The following is a 19,728-nucleotide window of genomic DNA, read 5'->3' as shown; positions in this document are numbered from 1 at the left end:
TTTTGCAAGGGCGAATGTTGAAAACTATCTGCATATATTTTAAAAATTAAAAAGCTATTAAATTTTTTTTTTCAAAAAAAGGCATGATTAGTTTTTTGATACTTATTATGTTACCAGGCAATTATCTAAAATGTTTGTACCAGTCTGCAATTCCACCAACAATGACAGTGTGCCTATTTCCTTTCAGTTCCTTTAATGTTGATTTTATCATTTCCTTGCTCTATTTCTAACATTAGAGTGCTAACCCCTTCATCTAACAGCTGAAGAAACTGAGGCACAGAAAGAATAAATAATTTGTTCTTTCTATTCCAATTACTTTTGCTTGGTTTGCTTCCTTAATACTCAGGGTCCATGTGGGGAATGGACAATTTATGACTTATCTTTGCCAAGAAAATCCCAAATGAGGTCACAAAGGATCAGACAGAACTGAATCAACTGAACAACAACAAACATTCAAGCACTAGCTATGTGACTCCGGATAAGTAAAACTGACTTGTTATACTGCTTGTACTATCCATCTCAGAGTTGGGGAGAAGGGAGTAGGAAGCATAACATGATTTGCTGCACACCAGAGATGGGAACCAGGCACCAAGTAGCTAATCTTTAGCCATGGTCACACAACTAGTAAATGTCTAGAGTAAAATTCAGATGTAGTATGATGCAATGGAAAAGGAGCTGGATTTGACCTCAGTGGGTTGAAAACCACCCACCCTAAAGTCTCAAAGAGGTATCATATAAAAAGAATAAAAATGCGATATAAATCTGACCCAGTAGAAACCCATATCTAGCTTCCACTTATGCTTAGCAAAAGGCATCAAGGAACATGCAGCCTTCATTGTGGCTAAAGAACAAAGAAGAACCTGATGTGGTTACAGCCATAACAACTTCATTCTAATTTGTCTCTGCTATTAATGAGCTGTGTGAACATCAAGCACATCACTTTCTGGGGTCTCAGTCTCCTCATCTGTACACTATGTTGGGTTCAATTTGATTCAAGTGTTTTTAAGTGCCTGTTATATAAAGGCAGCTGGGGATAGTTTAGCTATGTGATCCTAGGTAAATCACTTAACCTGTTTGCCTCAGTTTCCTCTTCTGTCAAATGAACTAGAGAAGAAAATGGCAAACCATTCAGTATCTCTGCCAAGAAAAACCCAAATAGGGTTGTGAAGAGTCAGACATGACTCAACAGCAACATGTGAAAGACAAGAAGTATTGTGTCAGAGTGAAGAGGAAGCCAATTTTGGAATACCCTATTCTTCATTATAATGCAGCCTGCCTTTTGAATCTGGCCTTTTAAACATTTTTTAGGATAAAAATCCTAGCTTTGTGGTCATGTGGTAAGTCACTTTATCTTTTGGTGCATTACTGACCAGGGACCAATTGGCATCATTGGAAAGGGCTTTCACAAAAGGAGTTTCTTACAATAATGCAAGCACATGTCCAGGCCCATTCCCTATCCCAAAAAGGGAAGAGATGAAAAGATTAAAAAAAAAAGTTTTGCATGACAACCCTTATTTGTAATGGATTTTATTTTTCTCACCTAAAGAGAAAGAAGATGGGACATGACTTAGAATTGAAAATAAAATAAAATTGATTTTAAAAAATAAAATAAAGTGTATTGAAAGTGAATCTACTTTTTTGGGGGGGTAGGGTGGGGTTCAGTATGTCATCTTTGGAACTTCAAAAGTCTAAGATTAAGCTAAGACAACTTTTTGACTCAAGGCGTTATGGCTTTTGCACAGACCACAGGTAAGTCATGTTCTCGGCTATCAGAAAAGATGTCAGACAGGATATCCCAAATGAAACACTGCAAACCCTGAAGGCTCTAGGCCTGACATCCTGGAAAGCTTCAGAGATGTCCACTCATATCACCACACACATTACAGATGTGAAGAGAACTTTTATGGGGCTAAAGGGAAAATAGGAGGATCATGTTTCCCCAGAAAACAAATTGTGAATCTATCAATCCCAAACCAACCTCTATTTTACACGTCTCCAAATTCTCCCCCAAAGAGTAATAAAAACATAAGAATAATAGGTGACATTCACATAGCACCCTATGGCTTAAAATAGGTTTAACACAGTGTGTATCTCATTTGGTCCTCAAACAACCCTGTGAGATAGTTAAGATAGGGTATTATTATCTATTTTTATAGATACAGACCCTGAAGCTCAGAGAAGCTAAATAAGTGAATTTGTTCATGGCTACACAAATAGTAAATGTCCAAAGTAAAATTCAGATGTAGTATGATGCAGTGGAAAATAAGTTGGATGATAGCTGTACCAGATCTAAAATTATATTATAAAGCAGCGGTTACCAAATCATTTGGTATTGGCTAAGAAATAGACTAGTTGATCAGTGGAATAAGTTAGGTTCAAAGGACAAAGTAGTCAATAAACTTCAATAATCTAGTGTTTGACAAACCCAAAGACCCAGCTTTTGGGATAAGAATTCACTATTTGACAAAAACTGCTGGGAAAATTGGAAATTAGTATGGCAGAAATTAGGCATTGATCCACACTTAACACAATACACCAAGATAAGGTCAAAATGCCTCTATGAGTTAGGCATAAATAGTGAGATCATAAATAAATTAGAGGAACATAGGATAGTTTACCTCTCAGACTTGTGGAGGAAGAAGGAATTTGTGACTAAAGAAGAACTAGAGATCATTACTGATCACAAAATGGAAAATTTTGATTATATCAAATTAAAAAGCTTCTGTACAAACAAAACTAATACAGACAAGATTAGAAGGGGGGAAGCAATAAACTGGGAAAACGTTTTTACACTCAAAGGTTCTGATAAAGGCTTCATTTCCAAAATATATAGAGAATTGATTCCAATTTATAAGAAATCAAGCTATTCTCCAATTGATAAATGGTCAAAGGATATGAACAATTTTCAGATGAAGAAACTGAAACTATTTCTAGCTATATGAAAATAAACTGGATGTGACCTCAGTGAACCTAGAATCAAATCCCATCTCTGCCATGGTCTACCTGTATGATCTTGGGTATTAACACTGCTTAAACTGACTTAAACTTCAGGCCTCAAGTATCCTTAGCATAAAACGAGAAGATTGGACTAAATATCTTTTATGATCTCTTCCACCTCTAAAATCTATAATGGAAAGGTTGATCTCAGAGAAAGCTAGGAAAAGGAAACTTACCTCTATCTCTCTTTCCAGGGGTTCAGATTATGGATATGGAATACTGAATATTAAATATGATTGTTATGTTGGTTGGTTTTCCGGCTTTTCCCTCTTGTTTAATAATTTTTTTTTTTGTTAGAAAGGTTGGTTTGCTGGGTAGAGGAAATAGATATGTATGGAAATGAAGGTCATATAAAAAATCAATAAAATTTTATTTACATATACACACACCAATGTATTTTATAATAAGGTCTAAAATATAGAATAAACTGAAAAATGGAATACTATCATGCTATAAGATGAACAAATTCATTTTGTAAAACATGGAAAGACTTGCAGGAAATAATACAAAGTGAAATGAGCAAAACCAAGAGAACATTGTATAGAGCAGTAGCAATACTGTTTGAAGAGTAATTGTGTATGACTAAACTATTTTGAGCAATATGATTATTCAAATCAGTTATGAAAAACTTATGAAGGATGATGCTGTCCAATTCTAAATACATATGGAAGTATGTATTGTAAGGTTCCACATATGTATCTATATTGAATGTTGACTTTTTCTAATGTGGAGTTGGGAAGGAAGAAGAGAAGAAGATAAGGGGGCGGGGAAAAGAGAAGAATAATATGAAATCAAAGTCATTGTTCTTTTAAACTATTTTTATTTTCCCACTTAACTGGTATTTTTTTTCCCTCACATATAAGAAGCCAAATTCTTGAATACCTGACTGAATTTCTTAGTATTTAGGGTGAGAGAGAGGGACCACCTCTCCCAGAGATGATTAGAGACACTAGAAAAGGAATAATAATAACTCATATTTGTTGGCATGTTAAAAGTGCTTTCTTCCTGATAACCCCGATATCGAAGTAATGTAAATATCAGTCCCATTTTAGAGATAAATTTAGAGTCATAAGTCTAAAAGAAGTATTAGAGCTACAAACTGAAGGCAAGTTTTCTGATTCCAAAATCAACACTTCTTAAAGAAAGGATATCACCCACTGATTCTCCCATCTACCTTCTGTGCTTCCTATCACCATACCGATCACTATGAGCATAGTGATCTTATGTGCAATCCTGAAACAGGATTTCTTCCCTCTTAAAGTTCACCTCTTCCAGGAAGGCTTAATGGATTAACCCAAACCTTAGTCCATTCTCCATACCACTAGCAAAGTGATTTTCTTTTTAAAAATTTTCTTTTTAATTTATGGAATAAAACAAGCATTCCCATATCATAATTTTTTAAAAAGATGATCACACATAATACTTCAAATCTATTATGTACAAATTGGTATTCTTTTACAATAAAATAATAATGTAATTTTTTTTTACCTTGTAAAAATGGCTACTATTAGTTAAGTGAACATTTGACAGTGTTATTCTCCTACTCAACAAACTCTAGTGTATTCCCTAATCAAATATAAACTTTTTAAAAAGGTTAAACATGCAATTCTTCTAAACATATTTCCATATTTGTTTTTCTGCATGAGAAAAATTGGATCAAAAGGGAAAAAACACAAGAAAGAAAAAAAAGGAAACAATAACAACAAAAAACGGTGAAAATACGACGCTTTGTTCCACATTCAGTCTCCATGGTTCTGTCTGGATGCCAAGGGCTCTTTTTATCTCAAATCTCAAATATAAACACTTTTTGTTAGCCTTGAACACCCTTTTATAACCTGGCCCCAAGCTATGTTTCTAGCTTTATTACTCACTACTCTCCCAAATTCTGTGATCCAAACAGACCACCTTTTTTGTTTTTCACCCATGACTCATTTCCCACATCCTAGCCTTTGCAGGGATCATTTCCTATAACTGAAATGCCCTCTTTCACCTCCAGTTCTCAAAGTCCTTCTCTTCATTCAAGATGCAGATTAAGTACCACCTTCTTATGACTTCCTTACCTTTGAGTCTACTCTATCTCAAACTACATTGTATTTAACAACTTTGTATTTTTTCCATTAATTCACTTTATATTTTTATATACTGGCAAATATCCTTGTCTCCCTGTTAGAAAATAAAGTACTTTCAGGCAGATATTGTTTGATTTATATATTTGCTTCCCTTGTGCCTGAAGCTATATCTGGCATGAAGTATACTAAGCAGACATTTCTTCTGTGGGAATGGGCAGATGAGAAAAACAACATGATGGTGACTGAGCAGGTGCCATGGAATACTTAAAGTTTGGTCAGACATCAAAGATGCTAAGGTCATCCACTGCATCCCAGACCAGAACCAGTTACCTGACTTTTGGCTTGCCATTGGACTTCAATGAAGAGAGAATAAAACTGGCAACTTTGCACAGTTCTGCTTCTCTTAAATCCAATACAAAAGCAAGTCAAGACATCTTCCATGATGTCATTGATCCTGTTTAAAAATGAAGGATGAAAGGGCAGCTACCTGGTGGTGCAGTGGATAGAACACCAGCCCTGTGAACCTGAGTTCAAATCTGGCCTCATACACTTAATACTTCCTAGCTGTAGGACCCTGGGCAAGTTACTTAACCTCAATTGCCTTGGGAAAAAAAAAAAAAAAAAAAAAAAAAAAAAGGATGAATAACAATAATAGAGTAAGCACTTAATAAATGTTTAAAGTTTGGCAAACTGTTACAAATCTTCTGTTACTGTGAAATTTGGCACTTGGGCTATTTATAAGCTAATGAATAATATACATTATTGCAACACTGTATTATAAATTTAAAGCTAAAAAGGATTTTATATGCCATCGAGTCCAATCCTCTCATTTGATAGATGGGGAAACCTGCCCAGAACTATAGTTTTCCCATGATGATACAAGTAGTAAATGACAGAAATGGGATTTGAAGCCAGAACCTCTGACTGAAAATCCTTTACTCTTCCATTCACCACACTCTCTCTTATCTGTATTGTTATGTATAACTTTCTTGCCTTTGTAAAGAGATCTGAATGCTGCTTTCAGAGAAAAATCGTATCATAGTTCTCAATATTCCTTCAAGCATCCAACACAATGCAACAAAAGTATTGTGTCAAATATAAGTACTTTTAAGAACCAATACTGTTACTGGTATTTGTTTTTGGATACTTCACACATAGTCCAGTATCTGAAACATAGTAGGCACTTTTGATTGTAGATTAAGTACAAATGGAAAGAAATATAAAAGGAAAGAATCTGTAACAAGATTGAAGGTTGTACAAATATACTCCCAGGGAAGCTTGGTCCTAGGGCAGAAAAGATAAACAAAAGCACCTCCTTCCCTTCTTTGCAGAGGTGAAGGGCTGTGAGTATGGAGCATTGCCTATACTCTCAGATTCAGATAAAGTGTTAGGTAGGCAGGATATCTAGGTAGGCAGGAGAGCTGGGAAGAAGATATCCAGAAATTAAGATTGTATATAATCAAAACAAAGGGGCAGCTTGGTGGTGCAATGGCTAGATCACCATGTTTGGGGTCAGGAAGAGACAACGAGAGTTTGTCTGTCCCTCAGAGAGTTGTGTGACTCTGGGCAAGTCACTTAACTGCTTCCATTTCCTCATCTGGAAAAGGAAATGGCAAAACTACTCTAATATCTTTGCCAAGAAAACCCCAAATGGGGTCATGAAGAATCAGACATGACAACAAAAGAATCAAAAAATATCAATACGTTTCTTTCATGTAAAAAGCTAGGTGAATTGAATGGAATTCACTGAAATAAGAGAATGAATTAACATTTGATTAAGAACTGAGCTCGGAAGTAAACAGTTTTCTAAGAACTGGTAGTTGAAATATTATTTTGTCATTGTTCACGTTTTCTTTTCACACATGTTTATCCTGGCTCCCTGATCAGAGTATAAGAATTTTTAGGCCAGGACCTCTGTCTTGGGTCTCCTTGACATGTTGCCCAGTATAGTGTTCTGAAGGTAGTGAATGCTCAATAAATTTTTTTAGATATCTGGCATTGAACAGAAGTCTTGGAAATCAACAACACTAAAGTAATTAATTATGCAATCAAATGCCAGCACTTTAACCTATTATATAACCCAAGCTATTGTGGGGAGAAGCTCTGGGGTTTTAAAAATCTTTAAAGATTAAGTTTGTCCTATTTGATGTAACCAGATATATGAAAATCAATATTTGCAAAAGAGACAAAAATAGTTTTGTTCTCATTAGTTATAATTAAGTCATCATGAAAGGAGAAAAAGTACTAGATGAGAAGTGGCAAGCTCTCTTAGTGAAAGTAGATGTGCTTTGAATTGCAAAAATTCAGTTTACTCATAACTTCAGAAGAAATCACCAAGTTAGCTCTAAATCTGTTTATGTACACCCAAGGATACCTTGCATTCAAAAAGGAATCTATCTTGCAAGAAGAAGCTGTAATTTGATTGGTAGGGTTTATCTTGGAGACGATCTCCTCAAATCTGACCTGATGCCTTTTATTTTCAAAGATACAGTAATTATATAACAAACTAAGGCTTCTGGCTGGGGGTGGGGGTGTAGGAGTTTTGAAGGAGAAAAGCAAAAGAATTTATCTTTTCTCACCAGAACTCCCCCCCTTTGCCTGACACATGACATAAATGATGTTTACTGACATCTTCTCCACTATTATCTGCAAAATTTTATGGAGGGAAGAGAATACACATTTATATTATAGCCTATTATCTTAAACACGGTGCTAAAACTTTTTTGTAAATATCATCTCATTCGACCCTCACAACAAAACTTCAAGATAGGTGCTATTATTATGTCCATTTTACAACTGAGTTGCTTGAGGCAGACAGAGGTTAAGTGATTTGCCCAGCGTTTGATGTCAGAACTGAACTCAAGATTTTGACTGATCCTGACTCCAGATTCAGCACACTGCCCTTTGCACCAGTAACTTTCCTCTATGAGAAAAGAGCCATGCTAGATTCTGGGAATGTTAAAAAACATAAACTTTACAAAGAACTATACATTCATTCTCTGATCTGAATCTCACAACAATCCACTGCAGTAGGTACCACAAGGTACCAAAAATCATAGTTATCTGTAAATTTTATAAGCATGTTATCTATTGTTTTAGTTCAACTATTAATTAAAAAAAAAAAACTCTTTCTTCATTTACAAAAGGAAAGAATTGGACTCAATAGTCTCAGAGATTCCTTCTATAACTAGTATTCTAGGTTCTCTACCATAGACCCCAAAAGTCCTCCCCCCCCAAAAAAAAAAAAACCCTGCAGTTTCATATTATTAAGACTTAATAGCTTATTATTCCCACTTTACAGATGAGGAAACTGAAGATCAAAGGGAGATTAAATGACTTGGCCTGGGTCAAATAGTTACTAAATGTCTTCTAGAAATTCAAACCCAGGTAAGAAGATTCGAGGTGTAACACTCTTATCAGCTATGTCAAACTGACTCTCAAAAGGAAGCAAAAAGATCCCTCTCTTTGAAGGGATCTATAATTAACTGAGGAGAAAGAAGATATATAAAAGGATATATAATTGATGGTTACCTAAGGCAGTATATGATAAATGCCACTTGAGAAATAAGTACAATAAATGATCTGGGTTCCAGGCTGGACCACGTCACAATTCCTCTGAATCTATTTTTTTATCTGTAAACCGGGAATATGAATAGTTGTGGTATCTACCACATGGGACTGTGGAGTTCAAGTTAGATAACGAGCCAGATAAATTCTAGCTTAATATTATAGAACTGTACCATTTCAGGGGAATTTAGCAGTGACCTGTATTAGCCCTTGCCCCTTATAACATACTGGACCAACTTTGCTTGAAAACCTCCAATGAGAGGGAAACTTTTACCTCTGGGATAGTCCATTCAGCAATGATGCACTTGGATAATTCTAATTATTAAGAAATATTTTCCAGATAGCAAGCCTAAATCTGCATCTTTGCAACTTCTACCCATCATTCCTAGCTCTGCTCTCTGGGAACAAACCAAAACAATCCAATCCCTTCTTCACATGACAGCTTTTGAAATACTGGAACATAAGGGCAGCCACGTGGTGCAGTGGATAGAGGACCAGGCCTGGAGTCAGGAGGACTCAGATACATATTGACCCTGTGATCCTAGACAAAATCACTCAACCCTAACTACCCTCACCCAATAATTGAACCTAGATATCATTCCCCCCTCCCCAGTCTTCTCATTTCCTATCTTTTAACCTACCTTCATCATGTAACATGAACTCAAGACCCTGCACAATTCTAATTACCTTTTCTACATACTCTTCCACATACTAAGATGTCCTTCCTAAACTATGGTGCCCAAAGCAGAATACAATATTCTAGATGTGGGCTAATGAGATACTTTACTTCTGTAAGTAATACATTTCAACGCAACCCAAGATTATATTAGCTTTTTTGTTTTTGTTTTTAAACTATAATTCATATTGAGTTTGCAACCTACCCAAAGATTCAGAACCTTTTCAGGCAAAAGGTTATCTAATCATGATTCCTTTATCTCATGAAGTTAATTTTTTAAGCCAAATACAATTATTCCTTCTACATCTTGATTTTCCCCCATCACTGTTTTGATATATTACTGGTTGGCTTAAGAAATTACATGGGAATCTTGGGAGAATTTTGTGGAAAACACAGGCAACATTCAAAGGCTAGCAGATGACACAGATACTATGACCAAATATCTAACCCAAATTTCACAATGTGGTACTGAAAACACCCCATAAAAGAAAAAGAAAAAAAAAATTAAACTTGTTCCCTGGCAAGAAGGGAGGACCAAATATTTTTACATGGACTTTCCAGATCATGGGGGAGGGGGGAAGAGAAGGGGATGTGCCCCTAATCTCCTCCCCGCATTGTATAAAGGATAAATGTAGTAAGACTTTACATTTATCCTCATTGAAAATGAATCTTATTTCAGTGCAATGCTCTTTCTTACTAAGATCTTTTTGGATCCTGACTTTGTTATCCAGTATGTTAGCTGCTATTCCTCCCAGTTTACAGTCATCTGTAAAATTTAAAAATCTGCCATCTATGTTTTAGTTCAAACTGTTAATAAAAGCTCTTTCCTCATTGTAAAAAATGAGGAATTGGACTAGATGACCTCAAAGATTCCTTTTAGGCCTCCTATTCTGTTCTGTACTATAGGTAGGAGTATACTGGAATCAGCTATAATGACTCCTAATAGCTATTTGTTATATTTTTAATGTGAGCATTTACATTTCAGAAATCTGTAAATGCTACAAAATAGGATTTATTATTTTCTACTTGTCTAGACTTAATAAAGTATCAAAGAAAAAAAATTTTAAATGCAGATTAAATTTAAAAGTATGTTGTGTGCACATTCCCCCCACCCTGAGAGGTAGTTGTTAAACTTTTACCAGCACACTCTTGGCTATTGGAGTTCAGAGGAGTGGGCTTCATGAATTAGGGTGATTGGGGAAAACTTTATGGAAGAGGTTTGAGCTAAAGCTTGATAGACTAGTAAACAAGTGGGGAAGAAGTCCAAGCATGGGGAAGCTTGGGAGCATAAAGCACTAAGGTGTTCAGGAAGAATGTACATGAACTTTTTTAGCAGAACAATGGAGAAAATATTTTGATTGAAATACAAAGTCACCATCCAATGGCTAGGGAATGGTGGGAAACACAGATGGAAAGGTAAGTAGAGGGCTACTTTGTGGAACATCTTAGATTCACTTTCTCAAATGTCTTTATAGCCTACAGAATTTTTGAAGGAAAAAATGATACATAAAAAGGTCATTATCAGTTGCCTAAGGCAGTACCATCTGAGAAATATTGCAATAAATGTAGTTTAATAAAAAGTTCAAGGCACCGTTCTTATTGCTATACCCAATATTCTTCTAATCAAACCACTCCTACTTAATCAGATCAATCCTATAGTCTCTTACCCTTATATTGATTGCTCTGTAATTAGAAGGTCTCCATGAACTTCCAGAACCACTTCATGAAAATAAGATGTTGGAGGGTATTTTCCTTATGTTCCTTTGGCTATAAAGGCTTAAATCTGATCAAGTTTGCTAAATCTCATTGATTCTGTCTCCATAACATTTCTTGAAATTAGCCTCCTTCTCTCCATTCCCAGGGCCATCAGCCTGGATGAAACCCATCATTTCCTTTCACCTAGACCCAAGTCTATAGTAGTAACATCACCCTTGATATAGCTGCTAAAGAATGGCTCTAATCTAGGTAAAATAAAGTCAAGTTGTTCCCTATAACTTTGAGAATCAAATACAGACTCAATCTCCCTTTCCAAACCCACTCTCCTGAAACTCTGTGGTCCAACTCAAGTTGGCCTCGTTACACTTTCTCCCACATACCAGACAGTTAAAATGATCCAGTGGAAAGAGAATTGGATCTGGAGTCAAAAAAACCTACATTCACATCACTAACTCTTGGCAATCTGTCTCTGTTTTTTTTTTTTTTTTTTTTTCCTTTTTTTGCTGAGGCAATTTGGGTTAAGTAACTTGCCCAGGGTCCCACAGCTAGGAAGTATTAAGTGTATGAGTACAGATTTGAACTCAGGTCCTCCTGACTTCAAGGCTAGTGCTCTATCCACTGTGCCACCTAGCTGCCCCCTCTCAGTTTCTTTATCTGTATAATGGGAATAACAACACCACCTATATCTCAGGATTCTTATGAGAATGAAAATGAGATGATATTTATAAAGCATTTTGCAAACCCTAAAGAGTGAGATAAATTTTAGCTATTATTATTTCATCTCTCATTTCCACACTTTTGCACAGTCTGATTTTTGAGGCTGGACTTCACTCCCTAATTTCCTTCAAAGTTAAAAATCTAGGAGTACTTTTTAGATGAAGTTTTTCCTATCCCTCCCAAACTACTCATACCTTCCTCTCCCCAACAAAAGTTATCTTTTAGTCTTTTCACACATACAGTTATCCCTTCCACATCATGACTTTCTCCAACACAGTTTCAATATAATTATGGGTCAGCATAAAAAATTAAAGGGGAATTTTTGGGAGTTTTGTGAAAGCCACAGACCAATTTGAAGGCCAATAGATGACCAGAAAATCTAGAAACTCATAAATGCATAAAATTTACATGTAGTATTACATAATATCAACATATTTTATCTTTTAATACCATAATAATTCAGACTTCTTTTCTGGTATGAAGGCAGGGCCAAAAAGTTTTACATGAACATTCCGGATTTCTTAGGGATGCAATACCTAAACCCAGAATGTGGAAGGGATACACAGTTCATGTGCATAGCTAGATACATACATAAAACCTCCCATAATTTTTATGAAGTCAGAACTGTTCAAACTTTATCTTTGCCTTCCCATTACCTTGCATACTACCTAGCATAGAGATGCTGAATAAATTCTTATTGAGGGATCTGCATATTGCTACTAATCATATTAGTGATCCTGCTTCTCTCCTGGTCGAAAGCTTTCTATGTATCCCTGTTGTTTCCAGGATAAAATACACTTTCCTTAGTTTGTCACTGGAATACTCTCCAATGTACTTCTAATTGACTTTTTAAGTTTTATTTCACATTGTTGTGCATGTCTCACTCTTTACGACCCTGTCCATGGGTTTTCTTAGCAAATGATCTGGAAGCGGTTTGTAATTTCTTTCAACAGATTAAGTGACTTGCTGAGAATCACACAGATAATAAATGCCTGAGACTGGATTTGAATTCAGGTTCAGCACTCTATCCACTGAGCTATTTAGCTGCCCCTTAACTTCCCACTGAGCTATAAACCATTCCATATGCTTCTCTGCCTCCATTCATACCTGTAGACCATCTTTCCATCCTGAAACTTGTTGAACTTCTAGTGGCATTATAGTACAGTAGACAGAATATTGGTTATAGAGGCAGAGAAATTGGGTTCAAATCTTGATGCTGCCACCTATTAACAAATGGAACCTTAGGCAAAACGATTAAACTCTTTGGGTCTCAGTTTCCTCATCTATGAAAGAAGGGAGATGGATTTGATGGTCTCTAGGGTGCTGCTAAAACTCTAAATTGGGGTCCTTTAATTTCTTTCCAGACTTACCTCAGATGCTTCCTTTTGCTCCAGCAGTGCCCAAGCCCTACCTCATGCACGGCTAGAAGTGATCAGTGACTTCTTAAATTTTCTTGAAATACATAATCTGGACCTCTCCTTCACCCTATCAACATCACATTCTCCTAAAATGAACCTTGTGTCAATGTGATATCTTTCTTACCAGACTATGACTTTCCTGAGAGGAGCAACACAATGCCTTGCATTGTGTACCTGTTAAGTTTTCTGAGTCTTGATATGGGATTTCTTTTTTTAAAAAATATTTATTTTATTTTTCCAAATTCATGCAAATATGATTTTCACTATTCACCTTTATAAACCTTAAGTCCTCAATTTTTCTCCCTCTGTCCCTTCCCCCTCCCCTAGACAGCAAACAATCGTTCTTCTAAACATATTTCCATATTCATCATGCTCCGGAAAAAAAATCAGATCAAAAGAGAAAAAACACAAGAAAAGAAAACATCAAGCAAACAAACAACAACAAAGTGAAAATACTACGCTTTGCTCCATATTCTGTCTCCATAGTTCTCTTTCTGGATGCTGATGGCACTTTCCACCACAAGTCTATTGGAACTGCCATGAATCACCTCACTGTTGAAAAGAGCCAAGTCCATCTCAGTTGCTGATCTGTGACTTCAAAGATATGGAAAGTCCTAGTAAAGAAACTACTCCCACTCATGCAGATAGGCAATTAGTGTTATAAATTATAGCCAGAGAGTTACCTAGGGGCATTGAAAAGTTAAGTGACTTGTCCAGAGTCACACAGCCTATATCAGGAAAGACTGGAACACAGCTTTCTTTTCTAATTCCTCTATACTCCTCCTAAGCCTAGTACATATTAGGCACTTTATTTATTTATTTTTCTGCTTTTGTTGTTAATTATCTTCACTGAAGGTTTTTTCAGTGAGGAAAAGAAATGAAATGAAGAAAAGTTCTGTTCATGAAGGAAGTGAGGTTGAAGGACCAAACATCAGTACACACAGTATCAGGAAATTTGCAAAGGGTTGTTATATGGAGGAATTCAGATCAATGGGGGGTGTTTCAGCTTCTCTTTCAGGAAGCTAACAGTGATGTCAAAACAGAGGATTATGGTTTCAGGAGAGAGTATGTCAGGAGGCCACCAGATGAATGGAAATGCAGATGTGGGGCAGAGAGAGCATAATGGAGCTTCCTCATTACATCCCAGGAAGGGGGTGGGGGGGGGGGGGAGAGAAACTGCTCCATCTGGCACAGAGGGCAGTATTTTAAAGTAATCTCTAAGCAGTATTAAGCTCCATAATCAACTTCCAGGAACTCCTATATGCGGCACGTTCCCACATCCCACAGTACAGGTAAATGGCTTAAAAAAAAAAAAAAATCTATATTCAGTTTTTATTCACAGTTTTTACAGGCTCCCAAAAGGCAAATGCTATAAAGTAGTGCTAGGTCCCATGAACTCAGCAGCAAGCCCAGCTAATAAATCAACATTTTATATAAAGTGGGAGAGGAAGTAAGGATTAAGTTTCCGGTCTTAAGCAAGGCTGAGTACAACTACTGTGCAGATTCTAGTATCATGGAGCAGCAGAAGGGGTGGGGTGGAGGGAAGGTAGCAAACTGGAGAGCATGAATTATGAAGAACTACCAACCAGAGTTAGGCTCGCACTCCTGCAAACATTCAAGTTTCCTTACCAGCTGCTGGGTGGTTCCCAATTAGACTTACCAGCTGATCTCCTTCTCTCCCTCTAGCCCTTGGCAATCAGCCCTTTCCCTGACATTCCTGGCTCCAAACTCCAGCATAGTTATTTGGGGTTCTATCTTTTCCTGCAAATTCCCCTAAAATGCAGAATATTAAAAGCTGCTTTTAGCAGCTCCAGAAAATGCAAAAATAGCCCAGGCCAGTGGCACGCCGATAATCTTTACAACCAGCTCTATGGGGGGAAAAGTGTTCATGGATCCCACAGGTGGTAAGCATCAGAGCAGGCAAGGAAGCCAGATCCTCTGCCTCCACTTTCTACCATGCCAGGGGGTTTGCTACACTTAATGAAATCCTAGTTAGAGGCCAAAAAAAAAAAATCTGACCCACCTAGGTCAGACTCTCAAAATGCACAAAACATGACCTTTGAGGTCAGCATGTTATTTCACACCTATTATTAAGCACAATGCCCAGGCACGGTAAATATAGTGCTTGTCTACTGAACCAAACACTTTGAAACTTAGGCAAGATAGAATGAAATGGGTGATTTTGAAGAGGAAAGAACATTCCAGAAAGGGCCATCCTGTGGGAAAAGGCAAGAATTATGATCTAGGTTGTTCCTGATAATAAAAATGACATTTGTTATTTACACAAGACTTTAAAATATTCGATTCTGGACAATTCTGGAAGGTGAATGCCAAGGATATTATTCTCATTTTAGAGATGAAACAGCAGACTGAGATTAAGTCATTTGTCCATGGTCACATAATCAGTTAAGGATCAAAGACAGATTTTGAACCAATCTTCCTGACTCCAGATCCAGTTCTCTCTTTCAACTAAAAAAGACTTCTGATGTTTAACACAAAGTACTGATGCTTCTTGTAATCACTGGAGATGAGTGTTTGTGGTTATAGATAGATTTTTCCTCTGTCCAAAGCTATCTGCAATTTATGTGGAAATGTAGCATGGTTTTCCAAGACCTCCCAGGTGAGATCAGAAGAATGCCCAGCATGATCACAACAGAGGAAGCTCATTCATGTCAGTTAACAGTTGTTACCACCTCCAGAAGGCTGGACTGGTTGCCAAAATGGGTGGGGAGGATTCCAGAGAGCCAGAAGTCACAGTCCTCACAACTGAGGGAAGCAGACTTAAGAACACTTGTAAAGCAACATGCAAAAGAGTATCCATTAACATCAGCCTTCCAGTAACCAGAGCTTGAGCTTCACAATGACACAAGAATGATTGTTCCTGCCTTTCATGCCTCCTCTTCATTTTTTTTTTTTTGCTTTAAAATATTTGACTGTAGTTATATTGTATATCTGTAATGTGCACATATATAAAAATACATATATGTATACAGACATGTGCACACACACTGCTTATTAGATTTAATTGAAGAAAACTTCCAGCTACAGATCTCTCACTTCCAATCTTGTGGGATTCTCAGGTTTATCAAAGAAACGAACCAGACTGAGGTTCAAGTCTTTTCTAGCAAGGGGTAGATAATACTTCAGAAGTTCTGAGAGGGCCTCTGGGTAAAAGGGGCTATATTCATGGCATATTCTTCCTTCTCCTAAACACATATAGTGTGTCCTGTGTTCCCCCTACCCTCTCTTTTTGTCCAAAACCCAATAAAGAAATCAGGCCTCAATAGTTTTTGTAGTTGGCCAAGAAGACCAGAGCTCAAAGTCTAAAAGGCTGTCATTGATTTAGCTCTAAGAAATACAGCCACACCCTGTGTCCCCTGTCAGGCAATGTTTGGCCAGCCAGTCAACAAGCAATTATTAAGTACTTACTATATGCCAAGCACCGTGCTAACATGCTAAGAATACAAATAAAAACTAAAAAAAAAACAAAAACAATCCTTGCCTTCAAAAACCCTATATTCTAACAAGGGAAACATCATAGAAATAATTAGATTTATAAAAGATAATTAAGAAATAAGAAATAACCAAATACATATTAAGTAGACAGAAAGTAATGTAAATGGAGAGGCAGTAGCTTTTGGAGGTGGGGAGAGACAGAGAAAGGCCTCCTACAGAAGGTAGGCCTGGCCTGGGCTTGGGAATTCCTTTGGGACTTCTCTTCCGAGTTTTTCAAAGGGAGGGTCTATTTCGCAAAACTTTTTTTTTCTTGACAAGAAGTCCCAGTCCTAAGCAGGTAAACAAGGCACTAGAATGCTTCAATCTCTCCTCCTGACTTGCCTACTTAGATGTTTGGCACGTAGTCGGAGAGAATGGGGGGGACCAGAAAGGAAATAAATCACCTGCTGGAAGTTAAGGGGCAAACTGGAACATGGCAACACAATCCAGGTCGAATTCTTCCTTTCATTTGCAATGCAAATCTGCGTTTTGGCTTCGGCCCACCCCTACCCCCGCAACCCCCCACTCCCGCCCCACAGCCAAAGCCTGGTTCCAGAGTATCAACATCCATTCCAACAAAGCCAGTCTGCCATCCCACAGTAATTACACGCCGCCATCATGAAACTGCTGCAACATTTCGCCCTTGAGACAACTGATCCCCACATCTCTGCATTTAGTGACCTTCCTTCTAGAAGGGACGCATTCGTGCACGCCCCCCAGTTTCCCAGTCCCCGGCAGACTCTACGTGCAAGGGAACCTCTGCACCACTGGCCAGAGCTGGACTACACTCGGGTTGCTTCGCCAGGGTCAGAAATCTCTCAGCTGTTATTTTTAAAAGGCTACTTTACACAAGCATCGCCTCCCCCCCCCCAAAAAAAAAAAAAAAAATCTCCCAGAGTACTTCTACAGCCTCAAGAGCTTCATAAAAACGATGTTATACCAGAATCCATCAGAAGGAAGAAATTGTGAGTTTTATATATAAAACACTCACATATGTATGTGGGCGTGCTGGCAGTTTTACGGATAAACTGCAAAAGCAACAGTCCTTAGCAATTAGTCTGCTAAAGAACTCTACGAATGGGGTGGCGGGGGAGGAGAGGGTGGGGTGGGGGTCATAGAGAAGTGATAATGAATTTATTCAAACATTTTCAAGTTTTGCTGCAAAGGGAGGCCAGATTGTGTGTGTTTATTCAAACTGAAAAGTTTGATTGATCTTAGTCCTTTAAAAGCCAAGTAAATTAAAAGGGGTGGAGAATGAAAAGGAGTTCCTTTTAACTTTCTTCCAAAGACTATTTAAATAGCGAAGAAGAGGAAGACGTCCTTGCTAGAAAAATAAAGGAGTGGGGGTGGGGAGAGTACTCGGAGTTAAGGGGTAAACAAAACAGTCTGGCTCTCTGGAAAACACCGAACTTTTCTTTCTCTCTCTTCAGTGAAGGGGGAAATAAGACTGCGGAACTCCGTGCTGGCTGTTCCCTCTCATAGACTGATCAGCCAGGGCGCAGACGCTTTGCCGAGTGGCCCCTTTTGGAGGGATCCCTAGCATAGTTGGTGGAGGGAAAGAGCAAGTCGGAGCCGAAGGATCGCGAGCTAGTCTCTTCCAAGGCTGGAGCCACAGCCCGCCCAGCCGGGAACCCTGGGCCAGAGCAGTCAGCTGTGCCTGTCACTTGGGGAGCGGTGGGTGCAGGCAGGAGGCTGGGGGAAGGGGAGCCCGGCCGAACTAGCCCTCCGAGCGGCAGCGAGTACCCCGCAAAAGTGCAGCCGCCAATTGTTTTTCTTCTTCCCCAACACCCCAGCCCTACCACAAGTCTAGTCCGGCTAGGCGAACGCAACAAACCGCCTCAAATTTAGCACTCCCCTCCCGAATTTAGCCGAGAAACCGATTGCATAAATCCATTTTTTTTTTTAAAAGGGAAGAGTCTTTTCCATGGGAGGAGGAGAGGAAGGAGGAAAGAAGGAAGCTCTGTGGGGCTTGAGTGGGTGGGGGGCCCTTTCCCCTTTGGATTACTCACCTTGGTGGGTGAAAATCTGCGTCTAGGCTACTCCAAAGGGTGTGGAAGAGTGGAGAGAAGGGAAACAATTCACAAACACAAACTTTGTTTCTTTTCTCCGGGACTCGGGCTAAGTCGTCACTTCCTAGTGGTGCAAGGGGAGACTCTCAGTCTGGATCCCTTTAACCCAACAACTCCTGCTGCTTCTCGTCCTGCCGCCGCCGCCGCCCCCTGCAGCTGCTGCTGCTGCTCCAGCTCCTGTTCCGGGCGAAACTGCAGATGTGAGTGAGCAGCTCGTCTCCCTCGCTCAAGCCTCTGGAGTTTCAGGATCGGGAACACCCGGACAGCTGCAGATTTTTATTTTCTCTCCAAAGCCTTCCGTTGTCCCTTTGTCCAAATAGCATCTCTGTGGACCTTACGTGCTCGCTGCTGTTCTGCGGAGTGGAAGGAGGAAGTGAAAGCCGCCTTGCTACAGCTTTGCAACGACACGGCCTCCCAGGGAAAGGCTTGTTCTGGGGATATTTTCATGCCTTGAAAGAGTTCCTACAGCTTCCATGCTGCTACAGCTCCATTCTCGGTTGCTTTGCATTTGGAGCTCGATTCTAAGTTTGGGAAGGCGCTTCTCGGGGTTTCTGGAACTATCAATTTATTCTGGAGCCTGAAGTGACCCAGAAGAAATGAAGTCCCTGGTAACATCGAAACGTCACTTATGCACAGGAATGGTGGAGAGAGAAGAGACATTAAAAAAAAAAAAAAAAAAAAAAAACCCTAAACCCAAAACTTTAGGTCTTATCCAGATCCCTAACCCGGCCCAGTAAAGTCAGTCAGTAGTGTTATGAGTGTTTATTTTATTTTATTTTATTATTTATTTATTTTTACTAAATACGCCTAGCTTCATTTGTTTTAAAATAACTTTATTGTCGTTTCTCAGAGTCCTTCTCGCTTATCCTCAAATCCCCTCAAATAGGCTTGTAAATTATGACTGGGTTATTTTTGTATTTTAGTACAAACGTTAAGGCTGCAAAATTATTTCTGTTGCAAAATTCTTTCCCTCTCTGTCTTTCCATAAAGCCTGGAATTTACAG

At 38.4% G+C, this 19,728-nt stretch overlaps 1 protein-coding gene across 1 annotated transcript in view; it reads right to left on the bottom strand.

The window, feature by feature from the left end:
* MIDEAS (mitotic deacetylase associated SANT domain protein) overlaps positions 1-18,975 on the bottom strand; it is a 135,882-nt gene extending 116,907 nt beyond the window's left edge. The window contains exon 1 of the mRNA XM_031952548.1: positions 18,665-18,975. The gene's annotated coding sequence lies outside the window, so the exon portion shown is untranslated. The remainder of the gene's footprint in view (positions 1-18,664) is intronic.
* Positions 18,976-19,728: the final 753 nt, after the last annotated feature.

The sequence above is a fragment of the Sarcophilus harrisii genome, chromosome 2 (genome assembly GCF_902635505.1).
Source record: "Sarcophilus harrisii chromosome 2, mSarHar1.11, whole genome shotgun sequence".
NCBI lineage: Eukaryota > Metazoa > Chordata > Mammalia > Dasyuromorphia > Dasyuridae > Sarcophilus > Sarcophilus harrisii.
The sequence above is the reverse complement of the archived record's forward strand: the minus strand, read 5'-3'. Positions and strand labels throughout refer to the sequence as shown.